General features: G+C 51.4%; 1 pseudogene; it reads left to right on the plus strand.

The window, feature by feature from the left end:
- The first annotated feature begins 6307 nt into the window (after positions 1–6307).
- Positions 6308–9281, plus strand: LOC125516982 (annotated as a pseudogene).
- The last annotated feature ends 3937 nt before the right edge of the window (positions 9282–13218 follow it).

The raw sequence follows: 13218 nt of genomic DNA on the forward strand, positions 1-13218 counted from the left end.
GAATTCTTGGCGCTCCACTGCTTGCTTCCTGACCTTCTGCTTGACGGGCCGCGCATGAGGAAAAACGGCAAGGTGATGCTCAATTACTCTCCTGGGAACACCGGGGATGTCAGACGGTTGCCACGCAAACACATCGACATTCGCCCGCAGGAAAGCAATGAGCGCGCTTTCCTATTTAGGGTCGAGAGTGGCACTGATGGTGAAGGTACCACCAGTGCCGTCCTCCTTGGCGGACACCTTCTTCGTCTCTGGCGGAGCTGCCATTGTCTTCTTACACTTGCCGGTGGAGCTCGATGGTGCGTCCTCGACGGCAGCGCAGCACTCCGAAGAGGTGCGCTTGCCGGAGTGGGCATCAGAACTCTTGTCGGACTTGGTCTTCTTCTTCCCCCCGGGAGCTTCAACGGCAAGTGACTTGCGGTCTGTTGCGGCTGCCGCTTCCCGGTAGATCTTGTCGGCACAGATGAGTGCATCCTTCTTGTCGCCAGGGACAGAGATGACGCTTATCGGGCCTGGCATCTTCAGCATGTTGTATGCGTAGTGAGAGGCTGCCATGAACTTGGCGAGTGCTGGACGGCCAAGTATCCCATTGTAAGGCAATGGAATATCGGCAACGTCAAAAGTGACCCTCTCAGTCCTGAAGTTCAGCTCGCTGCCAAATGTTACTGGCAACGTGACCTTCCCTTTCGGCTTGCTCCTTCCCGGGTTGATTCCTTGGAATGTGCCGGTCTCTTCGAGCTCGCTGTCAGGGATCTGGAGTTTCTGGAGTACAGCGGAGGAGATCAGGTTCAAGCCGGCCCCGCCGTCAACTAGCATCTTAGTGACCTTGAGGTTGCGGATAGTTGGTGAAACCAACATCGGCAAGCACCCGACCGCAGTTGTGCGATCAGGGTGGTCCTCAATATCAAAGATGATAGGCGTGCTGGACCATTTCAGAAGTTTGCGTGACTCGACAGGTGGTTCCGCTGCATTGACTTCCCGCACCCACTTCTTGAGTTGGCGGTGCGAAGTATGCAGAGAAGCACCGCCGTCAACACACAAGACCTCTGTGGCTTTCTGGAACTCCTGCTCACTGGTCTCAACATCATCCATGTCTTCGTCGTCGTCATCGTCTTCATCCTTGTCGCGGCCGCGGGGAGGTCTGTCTCCTTGCCGCGGCGTCCTCCCCGGTCGGCGTGCTTCTTGCCAGATTCTCCAGCGCCTCCTTGGGCCCTCTCATTGTCTCGTCGCTCGTACTCAGCCTTTTGCTGCTGGACAAGCTGCTCGACCTTCTTGTAGCTCTGGAGGTCATGGCCCTTGGTGCGGTGAATTTTGCAGTACTGCTTGTCGGTGTCGTCCTGCTTGTCGGTGACTGCCACAGCCTGGCAGTTGGTGCATGCGGCAATCTCCTTGCCGGAGCTACCAACTTTGGCTTTCTTGGTGCCACCTTCGTTGCCGGACTGCTCAATGATCAGCACATCTTTGCCTTTCTTCTTCCTGTTCCGCCGCCGGTTTTTCTTTGCCGGGGCAGCATCCTCACTGTCAGATCCTTCTGCTCCTGCATTCTCTCCGGGGAGTTTCCTCCCTTCCTCAGCACGTGCACACTTGTCGGCCAGGGCGTACAGCTCACTGACGTCTTTGATCTTGCACATCGCCATCTCCTCCCGCATCCTGTGGTTACGCACGTTCTGATGGAACGCGCTGATGACCGCGGCAGGGTGGACATCTGGGATGTTGTGCTGCACACGGCTGAATCTCTGAATATACTTGCGCAGGGGCTCTCCTTCCTTCTGGGCGAGTAGATGAAGGTCACTCTCTTGGCCATGAGGTTTGTGGCCGCCTGTAAAGGCGCCGACAAACTGATGGCACAGGTCTGCCCAGGAGGATATGGAGTTGTCCGGCAAGTGCATGAGCCAGGACCTGACGTTGGGTTTGAGCACCAGCGCGAAGTAGTTGGCAAGGATCTTGTCGTCCCGTCCCCCGGCAGCATGCACCGCGATGGTGTAGATGCTGAGAAACTCCGACGGATGCGACTTGCCGTCGTACTTCTCTGGTACGTCTGGCTTGAAATTCTTCATGCTGGGCCACTGGACTTGCCGCAGCTCACGAGTAAACGTAGGGCAACCTACCGCGTACGGCAAGTCGCCTGGTTCCCCTGGCGCATGCATGTCAACAGAGGGCCCAACGCGCTGGTCTGATTGACGTCGCGCTTCTCTTCGGCGCTCGATGCGAGTATGAGCGTCTTCTTGCTGTCGTTCGTGAAGAACTTGGCGCTGATCGCGGCGAGCTCGTGGATCTGATGACGCGGTGGAGTCGCTGTCGAGGTGGATCCGGTGAGTCGGCGATCTTGGCCTTCGGGGCGGAGAGTGCACAGTAGTTGCACCCCCACCGGTCTTGTCGCCACCGGCTCGTGCCTGGCTGACTTGCCGCGGCTGCGACGTGCTTGGCTGCCGCTGAGTGTCGCCGTTGGCGAAGCCGATGAGATTCTGAATGGTGGCCCTCCAGTCGTCGATCTTGTCTGCCGTTGGAGGGTAGTCCAGGAGCAGTTGAGCTCGCGCCAAAGCTTCTCTGCAGTGGCGGGTGGTGGTGGCGAACGGTGCGAGGAGCGGGATATGCTCGGACTTCTAACTATGTTAGAAGGAGCAGTATCCCGTCCAGGCGACCGCGCCTCGCTCGTGCCAGCATGTTGGCGTGCATGGTGGTCTTGAGCACTCCGAGACCCACCAGCTTGATCTTGGTCCAGCAAACGCATGGTACTGTGAGTACCATGACGCTGCCGGTCCCGCGCCTCCTAAGATGGGCGCGGTGCATGTACGGACGCGGAGGTCTTGGAGTGCGCCCGGTCGTTGTGGGAGCCGGCTATGCCGCCGATGGGCAGCGCAGCCTTGTCCTTGGACCTGGCAGCACCGTGAGCTCCCTCGTCGACGCCCGTTCTTCCGCCGGCGTCCGCCCCATCAGTCGTTTGCTCCGGTGGTAGCGGGGCGGGCGGAGCAGCTGCCTCCGAAGCCTTCTTCTTCGGCGGCATGTCTATGAAGATGATGAAGATCTAGCTCGCGTGAACGCCGGATCTGGTTCACACAATCTCGACGCCCCCTACCTGGCGCGCCAAAGATGTCGGGGGACTGATCCACGAACACCTATGGGACCGGCGGGCCGAGTCCCTTTCGGTTCGGCGGGGGCGGAGGTCGTGCAAAGAGCGGATCAAGGCGAAGCACACGAGCAGTTTACCCAGGTTCGGGCCGCACGGATGCGTAAAACCCTACTCCTGCTTTGTGGTTTGTATTGAGTTCTTGCTCGGGAGCGCGGAGTGCTACAGTACACACCAGCAGCTAACGAGACCGAGCGTGAGTGTTCTCTGAACTAGCTCCCCCTTCCTTTGCGCATGGGCCTCCTTTTATATGCTCAAGGGGTCACCGACAGGTGGCAACGTAGACAAGGGTAAAAATGGAAAGGTGCTGCGGTAGGTACAGCTACCTGCTACAGTGTATCATACCTAACCCTGACGGCAGGGGACAAGGGTATTAAATGCCCGTCTGCGTCGCCTAAACAGTGTAAAAGGGACCGTCAGGGACGTCACCGCTCGCCACGATGGCAATCTTGTCAGCGCCGCTTGCCACCGCTCACCGCTGGCTGCACAGCCGCCCGCCACACACGCCTGGAAGGGTCCCAGAGCGACACGTTGGTGGATGTGCTGGAGCGCGGGCACAGAGTGGTGGCCTGCCGCGGCAAGCGCCTTGCTGCGGCCGTTATCTTGTCGCGTCCGGGAGCTTGTCGCTCACCGGGCCTTGCCGGGACGCGTGGTGCGTAGCGGCAAGTTCCTTGAGATGCCTTGGTTGGCCTTCCCGGCAAGCTCCTCTTGCCGGGGTCTTGAGGTGCCTTGATTGGCCTTCCCGGCAAGCTCCTCTTGCCGGGGTCTTGAAATGCCTTGGTTGGACACTTTGTTCTTAAATGGCTCCAAAGGAATCACGGAGGACCTTGGCGGTCACCCGGCAAGCCTTGCCGCGGGATGCTGCGACTGTCCGTGCACAAGTTCAGGATACTAAGGTACCCCTACTCTAATACACCGACAAGGCGGGATCGAAGGGAGGGGATGGTATGGTACTTTTGCAATCTGTCACACGGTTGCTAGTTATGACAGTCCATTAGTAAATATGTGTTTTAATATGGATCGCCGGATCGGAGGAGTACAATCTTTGGTTAGCTCGTCCCAGTACAAGTATTTGCAACGTTTATCTGTATATTGTGGTATGAAACAGCAGGGACGCGTAGTTCGTACATTTACATCATATAGTTGAGAGGCGCCACATGCATGTATGCTGCCTAGCACATGCAGCCGCGCAAAACAACAGATGGGATGCACGTGTGTGCCATACCGGCTCAATCGGTTCACGTCCGCAAGAAAATAAGAGGTGAATACGGCCGAAGAAATTTGAGAAAGCTAAGTGGTGATGACGCGGTTGCCGCCCATGCAGGGCGAAGAACCAGGTTAAGGTATCTCTAATGTTGACTCTTAAATTGACCATATACCTTCAGATGTGCACTCTGGATCCCGGAAGCTATCTAAGACGGGTCTATATTGATCCGGACCATGTTTTTCTCACAAACCGGTATCAAACCTTGGGGTGAGAGCTTTCCGGATGCCGGATACGAGACACGCCAGACTCTTACATCCATGGCCCACCCAAAAGAAAAGCGGAGCCCGCACTTTTTAGCTACCCGTTCTGTTTCCGTGGCAAAATCCCCACTCTCTTCTTCCATCCCACCGTTCTCCATCCAATTCCCGCCCTTTTCTCCCACTCTCTTCTTCTTTCCCGCCGCCTACGCATGGAATCAGACGACGGCATGCCGGAGTTGGAGGTCATGAAGGTGTAGGAGGATCCTAGCACCACCCTCGCCTAGAAGATTAACTCAGCGACGCGGCAAAGTTGCCGCGTCAAAGCAAAGGTCGCAAAGGAGGAAAAGCTCAGGAAGCGGAAGGCCAGTGGAGGGCATGCTGATGGAGTCCATGGTGGTGGTCGTGGCCAGGGCCACGGAGTCCCGAATGTGTCACCCGCCATCCAGACGACACCGTGGCCGGAGCATTACAAGGCTCAAGGCTCCGTACTACTATGTCAGCAAGAAGCTCGGTAGGCAGTCCACGGCAACCACCGCCGGGCAAGTGCCTTACATCGTGGACGTAAACACGATGCCACTACTCTTCTCAAAATCTGCTTTGCCACAGCTCATCCAAGTACTGACAGCGGGCAGGGAGCACATGGGTGCCCGCACGCTGTTCGCTCCTATGCTATAGTGGGGGAGAACACATATGACGAAGGGGACGGGAGATGTTAGAGATCATCCAAGATGGAAGCGGAGGAGGAGGTGGTGGTTATGACGACGTGCAAGTGGAAGTCTCGGATCCCACCCAATCTGGCAACTATACCCACACGCAGCAGGACTACACCCGGACCGACATGTAGTCCTACACCCAGACCAGCATGGGCACACAGCAGTATGATTGGGCCACTGGACAGGCGGATGAGGAGGAGGACGACAAAGATGATGATTCAGCTGATTTTGCCGGCGATCCGAAGAAGAAGGGTAGAGGAGAAAGCTTTGACATGCGGGATGATGAGCTGTTGTGCGATGCATGGTTGGCTACTAGCTTCGATCTGATCCATGACATGGAGCAAAAGAACACAACTTTTTGGGCCAACATTCACACATGGTTTCATGAACACAAGCATTTCGCGCCCTACTCCGGCGCGATCATCCGCAATCATGAATCAAAGTCCCTCACCATCGATGGTACACCATCCAAGAGGCCGTGTCGAAGTATTGCGGCCACTTAGCACATTTCATCGCACTGTGGCCTAGTGGTGCACAAATCATCGAGCAAGTAAGTCCATTTGGCCGCATATACATAGTTTTGTTGATCACTAGCCGAATATGCATAATTTTATTTATCACCAACCAGATATGCATAATTTTGTTGATCACTAACCAGATAAGCATAGTTTTATTGATCACTAGCCGGATATGCATAGTTTTGTGGCCGGGTATGCATAGTTTTGTTGATCATTGATCGAATATGCATAGTTTTGCTGATCACTAGCCAGATATGCATAGTTTTGTTGATCATTGGCCGGATATGCATAGTTTGTTGATCAATGGCCGGATGTGCATAATTTTGTTCATCATTGGCCGAATGTATAAATAGCCAAGACTGCCGCCCAAGCCACCGAGGAGGAAACTAGTGACCCAACCGATCCAACAAAAGAACCATCCAAGAAGGTTTCGGGGAAAGAAGTGGGAGTAGGAGAGGGCGAAGCGAGAAGGTGCGGCGGTCAAAATGACAAAGAAGTTTGAGGACATCTTGTCCAAGAAGGAGGAGGCATATGTCAAGCGCTCAGACATCAAGGAGGGAAAAAAGGCGGAGAGGTTCAAACTGTTGATGGAGGTGATCGAGAAGAATCTAGCGCTCGAAAAGAAGAGGGCCATGATCGAAGAGAAGAAAGTCATGCTCGAGGAGAAGAAGACGCTGCTCGAGGAAAAGAAGGTGAAGATCGCAGCCGATGCGGATGATGCCAAGATGTGGTCATTGAATGTTGGATCTTCGGATGTCGACACAAGGATGATCGTGCAAGCTGTCCGCTACAAGATGTTGCAGAAGCAGAAAGATGAGTTGGAGGCGGCAGATAAGGAGGAGGAGAAGGAGGCGGAGGCGGAGGCTTCATGCGCGGCGGTGATGGCACCTTGAGCGTGGAGGCTCGGATTGTCGGTCCGGCAGGGTAGAAAATCTCCATTTTTGCATGGAGTGACGGACTGATATTCTTTTCTAATGGGCAAGTAAAAAACTTAAGCATACTTGACTCTTTTTGGTTGTGATCAGGCATGTGATTGGTCACTGGTGTGATCCGACATACGCTATGGATCAAACTTCTATTTGAATTTGAGATTGCCTTTTACTGGCGGACATATACAAGATAGCATTGGATGGCCGGATCCACCATCCATGCCCGTGGACTGCTTCCCTATCCGTGAGCGGATGCCGGAGAAAATTTACGGGTCAATATTGGAGATGCCCTAACTAATCGAGAAGCGTGCACGTGCGCGATGTATGTCGCATCTCTTTCTGCTTCCGTAGCTACTGGAAGCTATGAAGGAGAGATACGATGATACGAGATATGGCAATTTCTTGAAACGGTAATACAGAGATAGGGCAAGTATATATAAATAATAATAAAATGACATGTATTAAAAACTCACATGATGAAATATGTGAGATGAGATCAAAGTACCACCCATTGGTTGCCTCATTGCTTCCATGCGTCTTTTCTTTTCTAGTCTTGAATCATCATCCAGGTCCTCAACTCCTCATGGTGTATGCAAAATAGAAAATACATCATATGATATTAGACTCGATAATATGAGACAGACAAGCAGTGGCGGAGCTAGGCGGGGGGGGGGGGGGGACAAGTTGTACAGGACAAAATACAGTAATATCTCTCTGATAAAGTTTCTTCACAAATGATAAATAGGAAGATCCATAGTCAAACCACGCATAATTATGCATTACAACATAACGACAAGAACATACAAGGCTCAGGTGGCTATAGACCCATAGTCAGACCGTGTATAATTGTGCATTACAACATAACAACATAAACTAAATTAGGACAGATCAAGTGAGAAGATCCATGATCTCAGCCTCCAATTCGGATTAAGTGTGGAGTGCCACCCGGCTGCACGTACATGGCCAGGGTCACCGCAGCAGCACACGGCTGCTTTTAAAGCCTGCCGTGATTAAATCTGTGAGGATTAGCTAAGTCTCCGAGGACGGCTTGTCGATCATGATGATCTTTCGACACCCTGCAGTTCACAGTAAATTGCGCCCATGCACACAAGACAGAAAAAAAGAACGCGACAGAGAAACGGATGGCAGTGAAAGAGACGGCGATGTCTCGATCGTTCGGTCGACCAGAATCGAAGGAGAGCCAGACGTACGCAGAGCAGTAGCAACAAAAGCCGCCGGATCACGACGCGCTCTGGCACCATCGCCGGCTCCACGATCACTTCCTTCCCGCGTACTCCACAAACACCGATGCTCCCGTGCATGCATTCCAGAGGTCGGCCGCTTTTCAAGCATAGCTGAGGCGATCCCACAGTCGCTGCCGTCTGCTCGCGCGCCACGTCCTTCAGGTCCTAGATACTCGTCTCTATAAAAATCTCGCCTACTGAAGCTCGTCTCTATAAATTCAGGCCAACCCGCTTCACTCAGGTTTACAACTCTCAGTCTCCCAAACCATCGCAGTGTGACACCCGAACCTCCATACCCTCCACGCACCCGACTTCAACTGCACCAAGCAGAGTGACACCCAAACCATCGCCGGCTCCTCGATCTCTCATGGAGACGGCGGCTGCTAGTCGGCCAGCGGGCCTGTGCTCTCGACACCCAACTGCCGCTCCGCCTCACCCACCCGCGCCAAGCTCGCCGGCGACGACGCGACCCACTCGCCGGGCAAGTCCGTCAGCGGCTTGTCTCCGTCCTCCACCACGAGCCGGCAGTCCTGCACATGCTCCTCGACGAAGACGAACCGCCCGGGCTCGTTGTCGGTGCAGCATCCATAAAGCGCGCAAGCAGGCGGCCCCGGCCGGCAGCAAGCCCGCCTCCCAGTCGTCCATCCGCGGTCTGGGATCCAAGCGAATGAACAGCCGGCAGTGCGCCCGCAGGGCCCTCGCGCCCGTCCCCCGCGGCGCAGCAGTCGCAGCACCTGAGGCGCGCGGGCGGGTTAATCCCCAGGACGAGCAGGCTCTCCGCCATGTCCACGGCCGGCGACCGTCCGGGCGACAAGCTCTACTTTATCAGTTTGGTTGTCGAAGTTAGTTTAGATTTTCTTGTTTGGTTGTGGAACCTCGCACGGGGAATTTAAACCCCACGATTCCGACGAGATTTGTGTAGTTTTTCTTGTTTGGTTGTGGAAGGGGATGATGCTTTATCAATTCTGTTTCCTCGCCGGAAATCAGCTGCTTGGCATACCGATAATTATCACCGGTGAGCTGTATCTCATGTCTCTATCAAATAGTAGGGCGTCCCTTTCCGTCAACGATCATACATTGTACGGGTGCAAAACAAAAATACCATTACCAGGATCCTCTCACTTAAGTTGCCGTGTATCTGGATGTAAGCCAAGCATAAATTCATGGGTTCTCGGCACCTATATGTTGAGTATTAAAAGAAGAAAACACGCAAAGACAATGGACATATAAGCCGAGAGTGAGAAAAAGTATACCCGGCTTATAAAATAAGCTCCGCATATATTTACTACCACTATAAAAAAAAGAGAAGGGCAGATCCAAACAATCATATTCATTCATCATCAAAATCTAATGGCCCTTAATCATTCTATGTTTAACGCTGCCAACCACGCGTTAAACTACTAATCGATCGCTAACCCATCCAGCCGTTCAAAAAAAAAAACTGTTCGCACGACCTCTCGCCCCGCTCGCACGACCCCCAGTCGCCCCCTCCTCCCTCCTCCCGCCCGCACGACCCCCAGTCCCCAGTCGCCCCCTCCTCCTCCCGCGCCGTTCGCTGCCCCGCTGTTCCTCTTGCAGCCGTTAGCCGCCGGAGCCACCGCCCCTCACGCGCCGGGGGAGCCCCGCCACAGGTCGCCGCCCTTCGCTGCGGGAGCCGCCGGCAAGTCGCCGCCCATCGCGCCCTTTGCCGTGGGAGAGCCAAAGCCGCCGCCCGTCGCGCGCCGGGTAGAGACGCCGCAGGTTGCCGCCCTTCGCCGTCGGAGAGCCGGAGCCGCGGAGCCGCCGCCCATCGCGCGCCTGCCTCTCCTCCTCTTCTGCCGCAGGTACGCCAACGCCTCCCTCCCCCATCGAGCGCGTGGTTCGCTGTAGCTATAAGTTACCGAATGCCCCATCGAGCGCGTGGCCGCCGACCTGATTGAGAGGTAGATAAGCCAGTAAGTTCCCTCCTCCGCTGCTGAATGATGATGCGCGTCTGCTTCGCCCCAGTCCATGCTGCATTGCTGCTGCCCGACGTTCAGGTGAGCAGAGACGCCATGCGAATGCACCACTGCGGCCTGCCGACGTGGTTTGCTGTAGCTGTTGCCCCAACCGGTGCGTCCCCGTCGGCCGGCGACGGCGCGACGGGGTCATCCGTGGCTCACAAAGATCCAAGGCCAAGACCAGTTTCCGCCCATGAAACGTATACACCGATTGAGATCACCGTCTAGAGGGTAAGCAGGCGTATCCATGTATTATATTTAGCTTATGATTTGTGATGTATGGTGGCGTGGGATAATGTTGTTCTTCTTGCAAGTAATCTTTGATTTGTGTTTTCTGGCTCTTCCCAGCCCGGTCGTGGGAATGGTGCAGCTCCTTTCTCAATGCTACTTTTCTCAACCTAATCGCTGCAACTTGTGAGGATTCAAATCACTAAAGGAACTAGGAGTACTACTTGTTTTATTATAGGTCTCTTGTAATCTAAGAACTACTGAGAAAGATAATTTAGATGGATCTAATTAAGAATCTTGTATCAACGGTGATCAAGGCTGTTTTTACATATGTTTATAGAGAACTTGTGCCAAAGATGTGTGTATTGGACGACCTGTGCCAAAGCTGTCCATACATGGCAGATTGTCCTCAAAGCGTGGTGTCGATTTTGTAAGTTGTTAAGTTGATTTGGTAAGTCTATATAGTGCGGACGACCTACTCTATCTATTTAATGGGTAAGTTGATTTCGTTCTGTTGTCTCACCGGCTTAGTGTGTTGTGCATGCATTGCTTGTTAGAGCTTTGTCCAAACATGCCATTTCCTGTCATACAAACTGCTTTTGCTCGGAGTTATACATGGATGGAACTTTTATGTGTTCGCAACACATGATAACAGGGGTTGGTATTTTGCGGCTCAGGAACACAGTTTGGATATAACATCATGGGGACAAAAAACATATTACTGGAAAATCAGGTGAACTACATCTACTGGATGCTTGGAACTTTATTAGCATTCTCCGATATCCTGCCTTTGTTTTCAAATATTGATTGGGATCAAAATTCATACTTGTCCTTTGTACAGAAGCATATGGGAGCCGCATTTGAGAAATGCTCTCAACTTTCGGTTGCAAATATTGATAAGGCGATATACAATCCAGTGACTTTTTGAATCACAGTGAGGTCCTTTGATCTTTACGGTCTTCTTAGCTTTGATTCATGTTGCTACTAGCAAAAGAAAAAACTATTTGTGTTCTAACCTTCTTTTTTCTTCAGTGATACGAAAAACATGATTGGTGAGGCTGATTGTCCAAATCATACATAAAACTGCAGATTGTACCTCCTAACATAGATGTAGATGCCATACTGATTGGCTCTCAGCTAGAAAACTATGCACCAGGCATCTCATTTGGTTTTGTTCCTTCTCAACCTAATGATTGCAACTCCGGGAACAGGGTATAGCTTATGTATAAATTTTGTACAGCCATGCCCATTTCATATACTCGGGAGTTTAATAACTCTAATCAACTATTATAATAGAGCATAGCTTAGGTAGTAAATCATGCAGGGTTGTATGCAGACTCGGTTGCCATTAAATGATGTCTGTACGACAGGCGGCTCCGGCAAGTCGGATGGACGGCTGCGGCGGCTGAGCTTCTCCATGGCCTGCTGCAGTTCCAGGGAGAGAGAGCTTCGAAAGTGAGGAGGAGGTATAGAAGAACAGAAGGAAGGGAGAGGAGGAAGGGCAGGCGTGTGGCGGCCTTGACAATGAACCTCCGGTTGCGATGGACTACAGCGACAGGCGGCGCACGGCGCCGATGCGAGCCTACGGGGCAGCGGCGGGGCCTTGGAGCTGCGAGAGCTCGGGCGTTTGGATGCGTTTGGATTGCAGGCCAAAGGTTATGCATATTGGGTACGTTTTGATCGCTATCAAACCTGTCCATACAAAATATTGGCATGATTTATCTTGCTGTTGGCTAGATCTGAAGTATTACCTATCAAATCAATGATTCTTTCTGTTTTGAGGCCACATGCATGTTGATTCTGTCAACACACTGGGACCCCTGTAGATAGAACCATAAGAGGACTGGTCCTCTGATCATTGTAGGCCTTCAACGCCCATTTAGGAATTAGGACACACATGTTATGTTTTGTTAGCAGCTGGTGGAGTTAATTCCGAAAGTCTACAATCTGCATGGTGTACAGTTATCATCAGTTGTGCCATCGTTGAGCTTGTGATGTCATGTCATGGTACGAGATTTTGTACCATCTATATTTTCTATAGTTATTTTAATCTTTCATCGAGATGGACGAGGGTGGTAAAAGATTTTTGAGATTATTGTTCCCATCTTTGCATATTGCTTGGCTCTCGACTTAGTGCTTATCAATCAAAAGTTGAATTCTTGGTAATGTGACCTTCCTTTTAGATTTCAGTTCTGTGCAACAGTAGAAGATGCTAGCCTTGTAATATAGAGCGAATGTAGAGAAAACATTTATACAGATGTATTAGTTATGACTTGTTATAAATATGCCCCACCACCTATGTAACTCAAATTAGTCAAACTTTAAGGAGGGTGGAGTCAGGCTAGATTTATACTATAATATCCTTAATGTCTATAACTATAAGTGATGTCCTCTTTTATGCGGGTTTCCACTTAAAGAAATGATTTTTGAATCCTATTCAATAGAAGTGAGAAAATATTTAAACAAAATAGAAGAAACAAAAGCATATAGGATATTTATTATATTATATTATATATTCCTAGGTTAGATTCATTATCTACGTCATGTTTCTGATGTGCAAGTTTTCGCAAGCATTTCTACATTTCATTTCTAAAATGGACGGGCGCGGCAACACTTGCCTTTATGATAGAAGTCTGACCAAGAACTGTCAGTGTAATGAAGGGCTTTTTCGTTATTTTTGTGGTATTGGATTTTATACAGAATGACAGGGATGGGCCCAAAATCAAGGATATGTTATATAGCCCTTGTTCATACTTGGAACTCCAATCTGATGGATTGTGCTTGCTATTACTAAACAAATGATACTATTCTTTATTGTATTGCATATTATCAGGACATTGGTGATCACATTAAACCAACATAGTCAGATTTCTTAGTAATGCTGAAGTAAGTACTGCTGCTGACCTTTTTCTGGGAACAATGTTTTTCATTAGCAATATATTTTCACAATCTTGTTCTGTATTTTGTTTTCTTTAACTCGATCATGTTATCACCAAGAAATCAGATTGGTATTACT

The sequence above is a fragment of the Triticum urartu genome, chromosome 6 (assembly GCF_003073215.2).
Source record: "Triticum urartu cultivar G1812 chromosome 6, Tu2.1, whole genome shotgun sequence".
NCBI lineage: Eukaryota > Viridiplantae > Streptophyta > Magnoliopsida > Poales > Poaceae > Triticum > Triticum urartu.